Here is a 9,891-nt window from a genome sequence, read left to right on the forward strand (position 1 = left end):
AGAGAGTAAAAAAGACTATGAAGAGGTAAGCTTACAGGAGGTTCGCATGGAGTCCAGTGATTTTCTGTAGCACAGAGGGGAATAAATTAGTAAGAAAAATTGGAGAGCACGTTTTATATGTTTTAGGTAATAAATAGTGAACTTGCTATCCGTAATAATAATAAGTTTCAGGGGGTCTGACAAAATATTACTGTGTTTAAATACTGGAGGAAAAAAAATCTTGTTCTGATTATTGTCAATTTGTTTTCAGTACTACAGAATAATAAAAAGCCCACAAAGAAAAGCCCACATAAAAAAAACAACCCTGCTTGTCAGGAATGGAAAATAAAGGAAAATAAAGGTTAGGACACAGGTAATGAATGATACAAGCAGCTGAAAAGTGAGGAAAAACTGTTTTGTGCCCCCCGATGCACAGTTAGGGAAACATACTTAATAAATGATAGTTGAATCAAGAAGTGGGGCATAATTTGCTTTTGGGCTGCTTTCAAGACTGCTTGCGAATACAGAATAAGGAAATACAGAAAATATGGTACTTTCAGCCTCGATTCACATTCCTCTGAGATCTTTAATGGTACATTGATGTAAACCTTTGATGCTATTTCTAAGGTATTTAACTGGGCTGTGTCAGGTTGGCCTTGGTCCGTTTGTTCTCTTGAAGTTGTATAGCCTAAGTGAAACATTTACCCTCGGAAGGCCCACCATACGAAGGGAGCTTGTAGTCAGCCTCAGTAGCTCAGAATTGTGATTTCCTGGGCTGTAGCTTCTGTGCTTTTAGATAGCTCAGGTGACAAGCCTAAAAACAAGCTGCTCTGGTTCAGTGGAACAGCGGTGCTAGCATGCATATATATAATCCAGTTAGTTGAAAATTTGGAGTTATAATCCAAAAATTGAAAACCAAGGAGCAGGAACAAAGGGTTTTTCATAGTACAGTGAGAAAAGAGGTTTTAGCTTAGAGGTGCAAGAGCAGATGGAATTTTTATAGTATTTGGAGGAAACAATGTAATTTGCAGTCAGTAAATAATGGAGTTCAGAGAATACACACACAGACGCAGAATTACACAGAAAATTAGGGATTGGAAGGGACCTTGAAATATCACCTAGTTCAATCCCCCTGCTGGAGCAGGAACAATACTTTTTTTTTTTTTAATTGCATTCTATAGAATCATGATTTAAGCTTGTTTTTGTTTTGGTCTTCAGTGTGACTGAAACAATTCTATAAGTAAAATCTGATGTTGTAAGGTCCAGTATGCAGATAGCAGTGAATTTAATGGCAAACTGTGTGTGCAGAATACTGGTTTGGCTTCCTGAAATTACAAAGGAAGTGACAAAGATGAAACTAGTCAACTCAGGTATTTAATCAAGTTTCTTGAAAAAGTTATGAAAAAATTAATGTTTTCTCTTTTTTTCCTTTTCCCTCTCTTTTTCAGTGGCTATGCACAATAAACAACATATCTAAACAGATATATCTAAGCGAAAACCCTGAGGTAACTTCACTAAAATTGTTAGCATCAGTAATCTCTTCAGATATAGGTGTACAGAAAATTAAAAAGGGATTAACTGGACCTAATTGGGTAGCATGGGATTAAGCTGAGTACTTCCTACATGCCTAATCTGAAGCTTGTCATTGTATGGGTTGATGGTGCTTCATGAATTAATGAAAGCATACTTCCGTTGTTTCATTCATCTGAATGCTTATGTAGAAAGCATTAAAATGGTATGGCTTTTGTTTGCTATAACATTTTGACAGCTCCAAGACCTTTTAGTTGTATTGTATATATGATACTTTGTTGCAAATTAACATGACAAATATCTGGACAGATACAGATATTTTCCCTCTCTAAAATCCTCTTTACCCAGTGATTTCTTCCACTGGCTTTACCCTATGAAGTGAAGCCATCAATATTAAATACTAATACTTCAGAATTAGTGATTTAATGAAAGATTAAAGTGGAATTCTTCAGCTGTACAAGGTCCATTATTTGATGAAATAACATTGTTACATGGTGCTTACTTGATAGTCATTCATGTCTTGGTTTTTCAGAAACCTATAAATGTTCCCTAATTTCAAGTGCAGACTTTTGAATCTCCATGTTTTGTTAGTTAGTAGTTAAAGACAACGTGACTCAAGTGAGATTTTTATTTTTTCTGCATGGCTACGTTTGCTTATTTTGTCAGACTTACCATCACAATTTTACTGCTGGCTTTTACTAACATATATAGTATTATAATGCAAGTGCAATAGCAGGAAATGTTACAAGTTAAAGAAAATACTACAACTATGTTACTGAAAGGGGACAGTTTATAACTTCTGTCAATTGCATGTAAAACTAAAATCTGAAAATGTGCTGTGAGGGCAATGTTTTCAGTTAGTTTTTCCCACCTCTCTATTGCAGGAAATTGCTGCACGTGTAAATCAGTCAGCTTTAGAAGCTGTTACTCCATCCCCTTCCTTTCAGCAGAGGCACGAGATCATGCGTCCAATTGTGTAAGTTGCTGAACTATGGATCATTTGAAGAACACTTATATAAAAAGAATCCTGGATAAAGCTCCAGTAAAAAAAAAAAAAAAAAAAAAATTGCAAAAATGTTCAGAACTAATGCTTTCATAGGCTAGAGGAACGTGTCCTGAATTCATCTTTTTATCATTGTTTAGCATCCAATAATGTTACAAATAATTCAGACTTCCAGCTGAGCATGGACAGTTTTGTTAGTTTTATCACATCTGGCTTGTTTGTTCTATGTATTGAAGAGATTTTTCTTAATGTGTACAACTCCTGGAAGCAGACCTCAGATTGTAGTATATTTCATATGTGTTAAGACCATCTGATGGCATTATTAATGCAAGTAGTAACTATAAAGTTTTCAGATTTGTTTGGAAGGTAGACTCCGTTGTATTTACTATATCCTAATTCTGTTCAGTTTCTTAGGTTTTGTTTTGGAATACTGTATTCGTCCTCCATATAGTTGAATTTATTATCAACCAACCTGAAATTAACACATCTTCATGTTCATTTTTTGTTTTGTTTCAGGCAATCTCATCCTACTGCAGCTCGTACTAGCAGCACAGGGTCACTGGGATCTGAATCAGCAACTTTATCTGCACTTCCCTTGGATTCATTTGTTGCCCCTGACACTCCTATACAATTTGACATAATATCTCCAGTTAGTGAAGATCTGCCTGGTCAAGCAAAATCTTCAGGGCAGGCAGGCAGGTAGAAAATGTAGAGAGAAGGAAAAAAAAAAATCCCCAAATAAATATTAATTAAAAAAAATATATGTTTAGGCAGCAGCTCCAACACACATATTGCCTCTGTCCCTACTCTCTTGTCAAAAAATTTACAGTGACCAGGAAAGCAAAACAAGTATTTTTTGGTTAAATTTGGTTGTAAAATGTGGCTTATTTAAATACATTAGATTCAGAATGTTATTTTCTACTTTGCGGCAGCTCTTCTTACTTTATCAGCTAATGATTTATTTATTGATTTATTTTAATCATTTGGTTTAACAAAGTATTTTCCTTTCCTATTGCTTGCTTACCCAGCAGCTTGGGTTATTTCCTCTTGAAAATTCAAGAGAAATCTGGTAGCCCTGCTTCCAGGTGATGATGGCATACGATGACACTCTTCTTAACCTGAAAGGTGAGTGAAAATGATCTAGGCTTCTAGAGTAATCTGACATACAGACAAGTTAAAATTGTCTAAGAGCTCATCCCAAAAATAAAAACCCTTTTTCCTGTTTTTATAATTTTTTTAAACCTTCCCATTCAAAAATAATAATAAAACCCTGTCAATCTGCACTGCATTTCTGGAACTGTACGTACAGAATTCAGACGTTGAGAAAACTTCTGCAGATTCAGTTGCTCTTGTAGAAAAAGAAAAATGGCTGAAAACTAATTGATGTGACTCTAGTCACAGTAATGTGTGTTGTATTCCCCTGTCCTCTAGATAAATAACTTTCAGTTGTACCACAGATACATAAGAGTTAAAATGGTATACATTTAACATTTTTTTGACATTTTTGTTGTTGTTGTTTGGTATTAGAGGGGATAATCAGTTGGCTAACTAGACCCGTGGGAACATACTGATTTAAAATCAATCTTGAACTGTATTTCAGGAATTGGAAAGCTTAATATTGGAGCTAAATTAAAGTCATCAGTTATTCTAAAAAAATCATATTTTTCATAGCAAAAATGATTCAGAGTTGTGCTCAGTATTTTCAATTAACCATACACGATCAGTAAAGAATAGTGTTGCCATCTGTACCAAACACTGCAACTTTATAACTATTTTTTTTAAAAAAAAGGCTTTCCTTACTTTCTGATACTGATGACATATATTTAATCTTTTTTTTTAATTTTTTTGTGAGATCCTGTGAGATTTTGCATTTACTGTTCCCATCTAGTCTTAAATGTCCAGAAGAATCTAAGTGATAAAAGATGCTAATAGAACGAATTTGTCTGCAGTATATTTACAGAGGTCAACATCCACTGGGAGGATTCTTTATTGAGTCCATGTTATTTAAGCATTGTAGCAATGCAATCTTGACTTCAGAGTTCAATCTAGAACAATTTTATTAAACTGGACATCTCTTAGTTAAGATTTCTGTCATGTAGACATAATTTTTCTCTTCGTTCCAAAATTTGCTTTTAGAATGTTAACCGTTGAGAGGCGATAGCTTCATTACTCCCCTATTAAAACCTAATTCAAAGTTTACAAACCCTTGACAAGAGTTTTTGAGCTGCCAGTTAGCCAAGGAGAAAGGGTTAAGAAGTTTTAACTAATTTCCCATTCCCTGTATTCTTTTCAGCATTGCTATAGTGTTACTGAAAATGTAGACTTGGAAGCCTAGAGTATTTTCACTTTTTGTTGTTAATGATAGCACTTCTGTCTTTGAGAGCCAGAAACAGACACATTTCTCTTGACTCTCTAGGAGTAAAACCCCAGTGATGTTTTCAGAAAGCTGCATTTGAAATAAAACCAGTGACTTTTTTCAGTAAGTAATTCAACAGCTTGAGACAGTGATGAGAGATGTGGTGCTCCTATGGAATAATGAAAGTACTAGTTTTAGGCTGTAATTCCTGAATTCTATATTTCATTGCCTAAAGCTGTACCTTTTCAAATATTAACAAAGCTTTGACTTGGGCTTAATTCGAGTATAAGAAATACCGTGTGAGTCAAATTGTCTGTGGTAGCAATAAGACAGTAATACCTGGTACTTTGCCCATAATTTGAGCCCTCAAATATAGCAATTTATGTCTTTCTTCAAATTAAATTGCTTGCTCTTATGATTTATAATACATTATTCCTCCAGATTATAAATTGTGAAATCATTACATCTTGATCTTATTTGATGCAGCATGAGACTGCAACATTATTCATTAGTGGTTCTTGTAATCTGACTCCTGGTTTAATGTTTTCATTTTTTAATAGATGCACAAATTCTTTTGGTGAATCTGGAGGCTCAAAATCTGAAACAGAAGGTTAAAAAACAAAACAAAACAAAAACAAAAAACAAAACTTAAATACAGAGTGAATAATAGAATTTACAAATTAATTTTGTGTTTTCATCTGTACCTTCTTATTTAACAACAGTTTTAGAGTGCTTAGTTATATTACACTCGCAATGTATTATTAGACAAGTTAAATCAGACTGTCTGAAAGTCCTGTTTTGTTTAATCACTGTATTGCATCTTTTGTACTCATGAAACCAAATGAAAAGATATGTGACTTGCTGTTTAGTAATTGTACCTGTAATTCATAAGTACAAGAAAACTCTTCTCAAGTTATTGGAAGCCTGGAGTTTTCCTGACTGCAGTCCATCTTTGGTCTTGGAAGAAGTAGTTTTGAATAGAAGACCCAAAGTGGAGATCACTTACTCATTACTTCTGTTTCTCTTAGATTCAATTCTTTATCAGTTGTTTATTGTAAGATTTCTTGGCTCTATGGTGGTGAAGTCTGATGAAAGCCCAGACGTTGTTTATGAATCAATGCGTTAAATACTAGCAGCTCGAGCTATCCATAACATTTTCCGGATGACAGAATCACATTTATTAGTCACTTGTGACTGCTTAAAGTAAGTTTGCTTCTGACTGCTACTGATGTTTACTTGTAATCTTCATTCACTTTGATAAAATTTACTTTCTGATTTGTTCTTAAAAACAATTTTTAGGTTAATCAATCCACAGACACAAGTTACAAGACTACGAGTAAGTAACTTTACATTTTGAGATAAATACCCAGCAACATATTTCTCTTACTTTGAAAATATTATGAAATGTTAGCAAAAATCACTGACAGCATGAAATTTCCACAAAAATTTTCATGAAAACTGGGAGACAGATGCAAACATCTAAACATAAACAGAAAAACACTAGAAAATCAGGTTTAAGTGGAGTGATCTTAATAGGAGAAATAGGTTTTTGAAACACTTTTTCCTGTGATTTGATAGGGTAAAATCTTAAGAAAATAAGAATATTCTATTTTAATAATGTGTTTGTTTTGAAATATATGTGTGGTAGAGAAGTATCATTAACATTGGAGTTAAGTAAGTTCAGAAGTCCAACAGGTTTTGGTTGGTGTTTGTTTTTGTGTGTTGTTTTTAATCCATAATTATGTTTAGTGTTGTATGTTTTTTGGTTGTTTATTTAATTTTTTGCAATAAATATACATGAAAAAAAGGTGGAATTCTTCATAGCATATGAAATGTGGCAAACTTGATTCTTCAGTATTAGCAATCTTTATTTTTCGTATTTCGAAACTCTTCCTCCCCTCTCTGCCCTTTGTTTCTGCACAGTTTCAGGTCTGTCATTTAACTTCTTTGGGTCTTTTAAAGATGCTCAACTTGTCAGGAACTCTAAATTATCATTTCCATAAAAAGAAATCCTAAGCGTACGAAACCTTTCTAATATTTCAAGCTGTGTTTTTTTTTTCCCCTTTTCTTTCTTTACCTTTGTGACACTAAGTTCAACAGTGCCCCAAAGCTGGGAGCTATTAAAGGTGAGATAAAGCAACGGAGCGAATGTCTAGTATTCTAAATGTGTGCAGTTAAGTTTAGGAAGAACTCTTATCCTGTCAGTTTATAACACTTGCAATAGGGACCTTCAGAATTTAAAAACTTATCCTTTGCTAAGTTTTAAAAAAATTATTTGAAATGTCTAGTCTGACTTCTTTTAGGAACTGAGAATGCAAAGTATTTTTATTGTGACAAAATAATAAGGCTATATGGATTTTTATTATTTTTTTTCTTCTTTGTTTTCTTGCTTATATAGTTCAGGTGAGCTGAACTATTTGCAGTTAAAGTTTTAGAGAAGTGCACCAAATACTGAAAGTTTAGTCAAAAATGCAATTTGTATATGTGTCTGTTTTTTAAAAATAAAAATAAATAAAATGCTTGTTTGCATTTAGAAAGATGACTGAATCTCATGGCAAATGTTAATTCCCTCCTCTCTCGTTTAAATCATTTAATCTTTCCCTTCTAACTTATTTTTTTGTTTGGCAGTTGCATGTCCAGTCAGATTGTAAATTTCTCTGGTGTGGTTGCATGTTTTTGATAACAAAGTAATGTGCAGTACAGTGAAACTTCATATAGAAAGTATCTGAAACCGGTTTTAATATCTCCATATTTGATCCTTTCTGGCAGTTTCCTTTGCCCAACGTAGTCTTGTATGCTACGTACCAGGAGAACAAGCGCCTCTTTGCATTTGTGCTTAAAACTTCAGGAGGGAGAGTTGACAACTGAAAAACTTCTGTCTGCTATATATTTGAATCAAATAACGAAGGGGAAAAGGTATTGGTGATAGTTATATTTGTATCGGTTTGGAACCTGACATGGATTCCAAGATGTTAGATCCAGTCCATTCAAGCTGGCTAAGTATTTTGTTTATGTACTGAAAAAGAGTTAACCTGATAGTACCACAAAATGTTTTAATATACTGTCATATCTGACATGACAATATGGTGTATTTTTAAAGGCATTTTTTATTAGATTTTTACAGATTATTTCAAATCTGATTTGTATTTAGATTTGTGACTCCGTTGGACTGGCTAAACAGATAGCTTTTCATGAAGAACTGGTAAGAATCTTTTTTAGGGGAAGGTACCCTCATGAATGGAATGGAGATGGTATATTTAGTATGTGTAATAGAATATATTCTGCAAGATGCTTCTAGATGCAGTGAATGCTGCTGTAGAGTACTCGAAGGGATTTGTTTTATTGAACTTAAACCCGAGATAAAAAGACTTTGAGCCATGTTTACTTTGGAACAATATTCAAGATGACTTCTTAATACCTTTACCAAACATACCTGTTCATTAAAAGAAGACTAATTAAGTGTTTAATGGTTTTGAACAAACTTATATAAATCAGTACTGTATCAAACACATCGGACTGTTGTCCCTTACTTTTGTTTACATTTTTACCCTTCAGGATCGAAAAGCATCAGAAAAGGCAAAAGAAATAGAGAGAGTCAAAGATAAACAACAAAAAGAATTAAGTAAACAAAAACAAATCAAAAAGGTACGTTATTTCTTAATGCTTTTTTTTTCCTACTTACTATCTTTATTTTCTAGTTTTTTACTTCCAGCTACAGTCTCACAGTCTTTAGTACAAATTCACAGAACATTGTGGAATGAAGTTAATTGTTGAAAGTATTTCCTGTGCAGATTTTGTACAATTTCACAGTCATTTTTAAAAAGAGCTCTTCTGAGGAGATAAACCACAGAACACCTTTATAGGTGCACTCAGGAGCAGTGCTTGAAAGACTATCACAGGCCCAAAATAAAAACTCTGTTGTCACGTGCATGAACTGCCCCTTTTGTGGCAAGTAACCATCTGCCATGTACCGAGGCTGTTCGTTTGCTACATAGTGAGGAAGGGGCTGCAGGCTGTAGGCCAAGCTCTTTGTTCTGACCTGCTTTTTTTTATGGGTTGCTGCTACAGATGTGTTAAATGCATTAGCTGTTCTAATAATGCCAGCTACTGAAACAAAAATATTTTCGTTTCCTGCTTGTTCTTTTAACTCCGTCTCTACAAAGCTTGTCCATTGAAAATATTAAAAGACAGTTTACAAATCAGAATAATGGTATCCTGTTTCCACTTTAGACAACTTTAAAATGAGTATTATTTTGCTGATTTCTTCCCCTTTGCTCCCCCCTCTTCTCAAATTAGGACTTAGAGGAGCAAAGCCGATTGATAGCTGCTTCCAGCAGATCAAACCCAAGTGGGGGAGAAGGACAGTTTGTTGTCCTTAGAAGAAGCCAGTCAGAAGACAGCAATTTAGGAGAAGATGGAAAGAAGAAGAGAGAATCTGAAACCTAAGGTTGCCTACTTAATTAAAATGGGAATCATGGATTTAAGTTCTACAAGTAGTGAAATGTAAGTGGAGGGTCTGTTGTATAAAAGACTTCATGATGTGTAGACCCTTATATGCCTTGATTTTTCTTTATCAATTAAGTGATTTCCACTTTCATGTCAGTATAATTTCTCTTTTGTATGCCAGATAAAGCATGGTGATGCTACCATGTTTATTACAAAATTGTTTTCTCAAAAAATTCTCTGCAGTATGGAAAAACTCTTATATTTTTTCCCTTTTACCTGCCTACGTAATTGACTGCTTTTGAAACAAGACTTAAACTCTCACTAATCTTAAACAGTATGGTGAAATTTGTTCTTTACACAAGTATGCAGAACACATTGTTGGAAACAAAAGTGGATGTCCAAATAAGGCAGTGCTAAGCTTTACATAACTTGTTGCACATAGCTGTTCTTAGAAAGAAAAATCCCTATTAATATCAATGAGATGTGCAATAGTTCTAAACAGAAAGATCATACTTTTTGTTTCGTATTGCATGTCTTGATTTTTTTCTTTTTTTTTTTTTTGAATATAATACTGGAA

The 9,891-nt window shown here is 33.8% G+C and overlaps 1 pseudogene across 1 annotated transcript in view; it reads left to right on the forward strand.

Moving 5' to 3' along the window:
- LOC310880058 (DCC-interacting protein 13-alpha-like) overlaps positions 1-9,886 on the forward strand; it is a 33,271-nt pseudogene extending 23,385 nt beyond the window's left edge. Inside the window, exons 3-12 of the transcript XR_014589239.1 lie at positions 1,428-1,484; positions 2,394-2,485; positions 3,029-3,207; positions 3,544-3,637; positions 5,897-6,071; positions 6,168-6,204; positions 7,638-7,784; positions 8,020-8,070; positions 8,424-8,513; positions 9,165-9,886. The product of XR_014589239.1 is annotated as a DCC-interacting protein 13-alpha-like (transcript). The remainder of the gene's footprint in view (positions 1-1,427; positions 1,485-2,393; positions 2,486-3,028; positions 3,208-3,543; positions 3,638-5,896; positions 6,072-6,167; positions 6,205-7,637; positions 7,785-8,019; positions 8,071-8,423; positions 8,514-9,164) is intronic.
- The last annotated feature ends 5 nt before the right edge of the window (positions 9,887-9,891 follow it).

The sequence above is a fragment of the Anser anser genome (genome assembly GCF_964211835.1).
Source record: "Anser anser genome assembly, chromosome: 12".
In the NCBI taxonomy this organism is placed as follows: Eukaryota; Metazoa; Chordata; class Aves; order Anseriformes; family Anatidae; genus Anser; species Anser anser.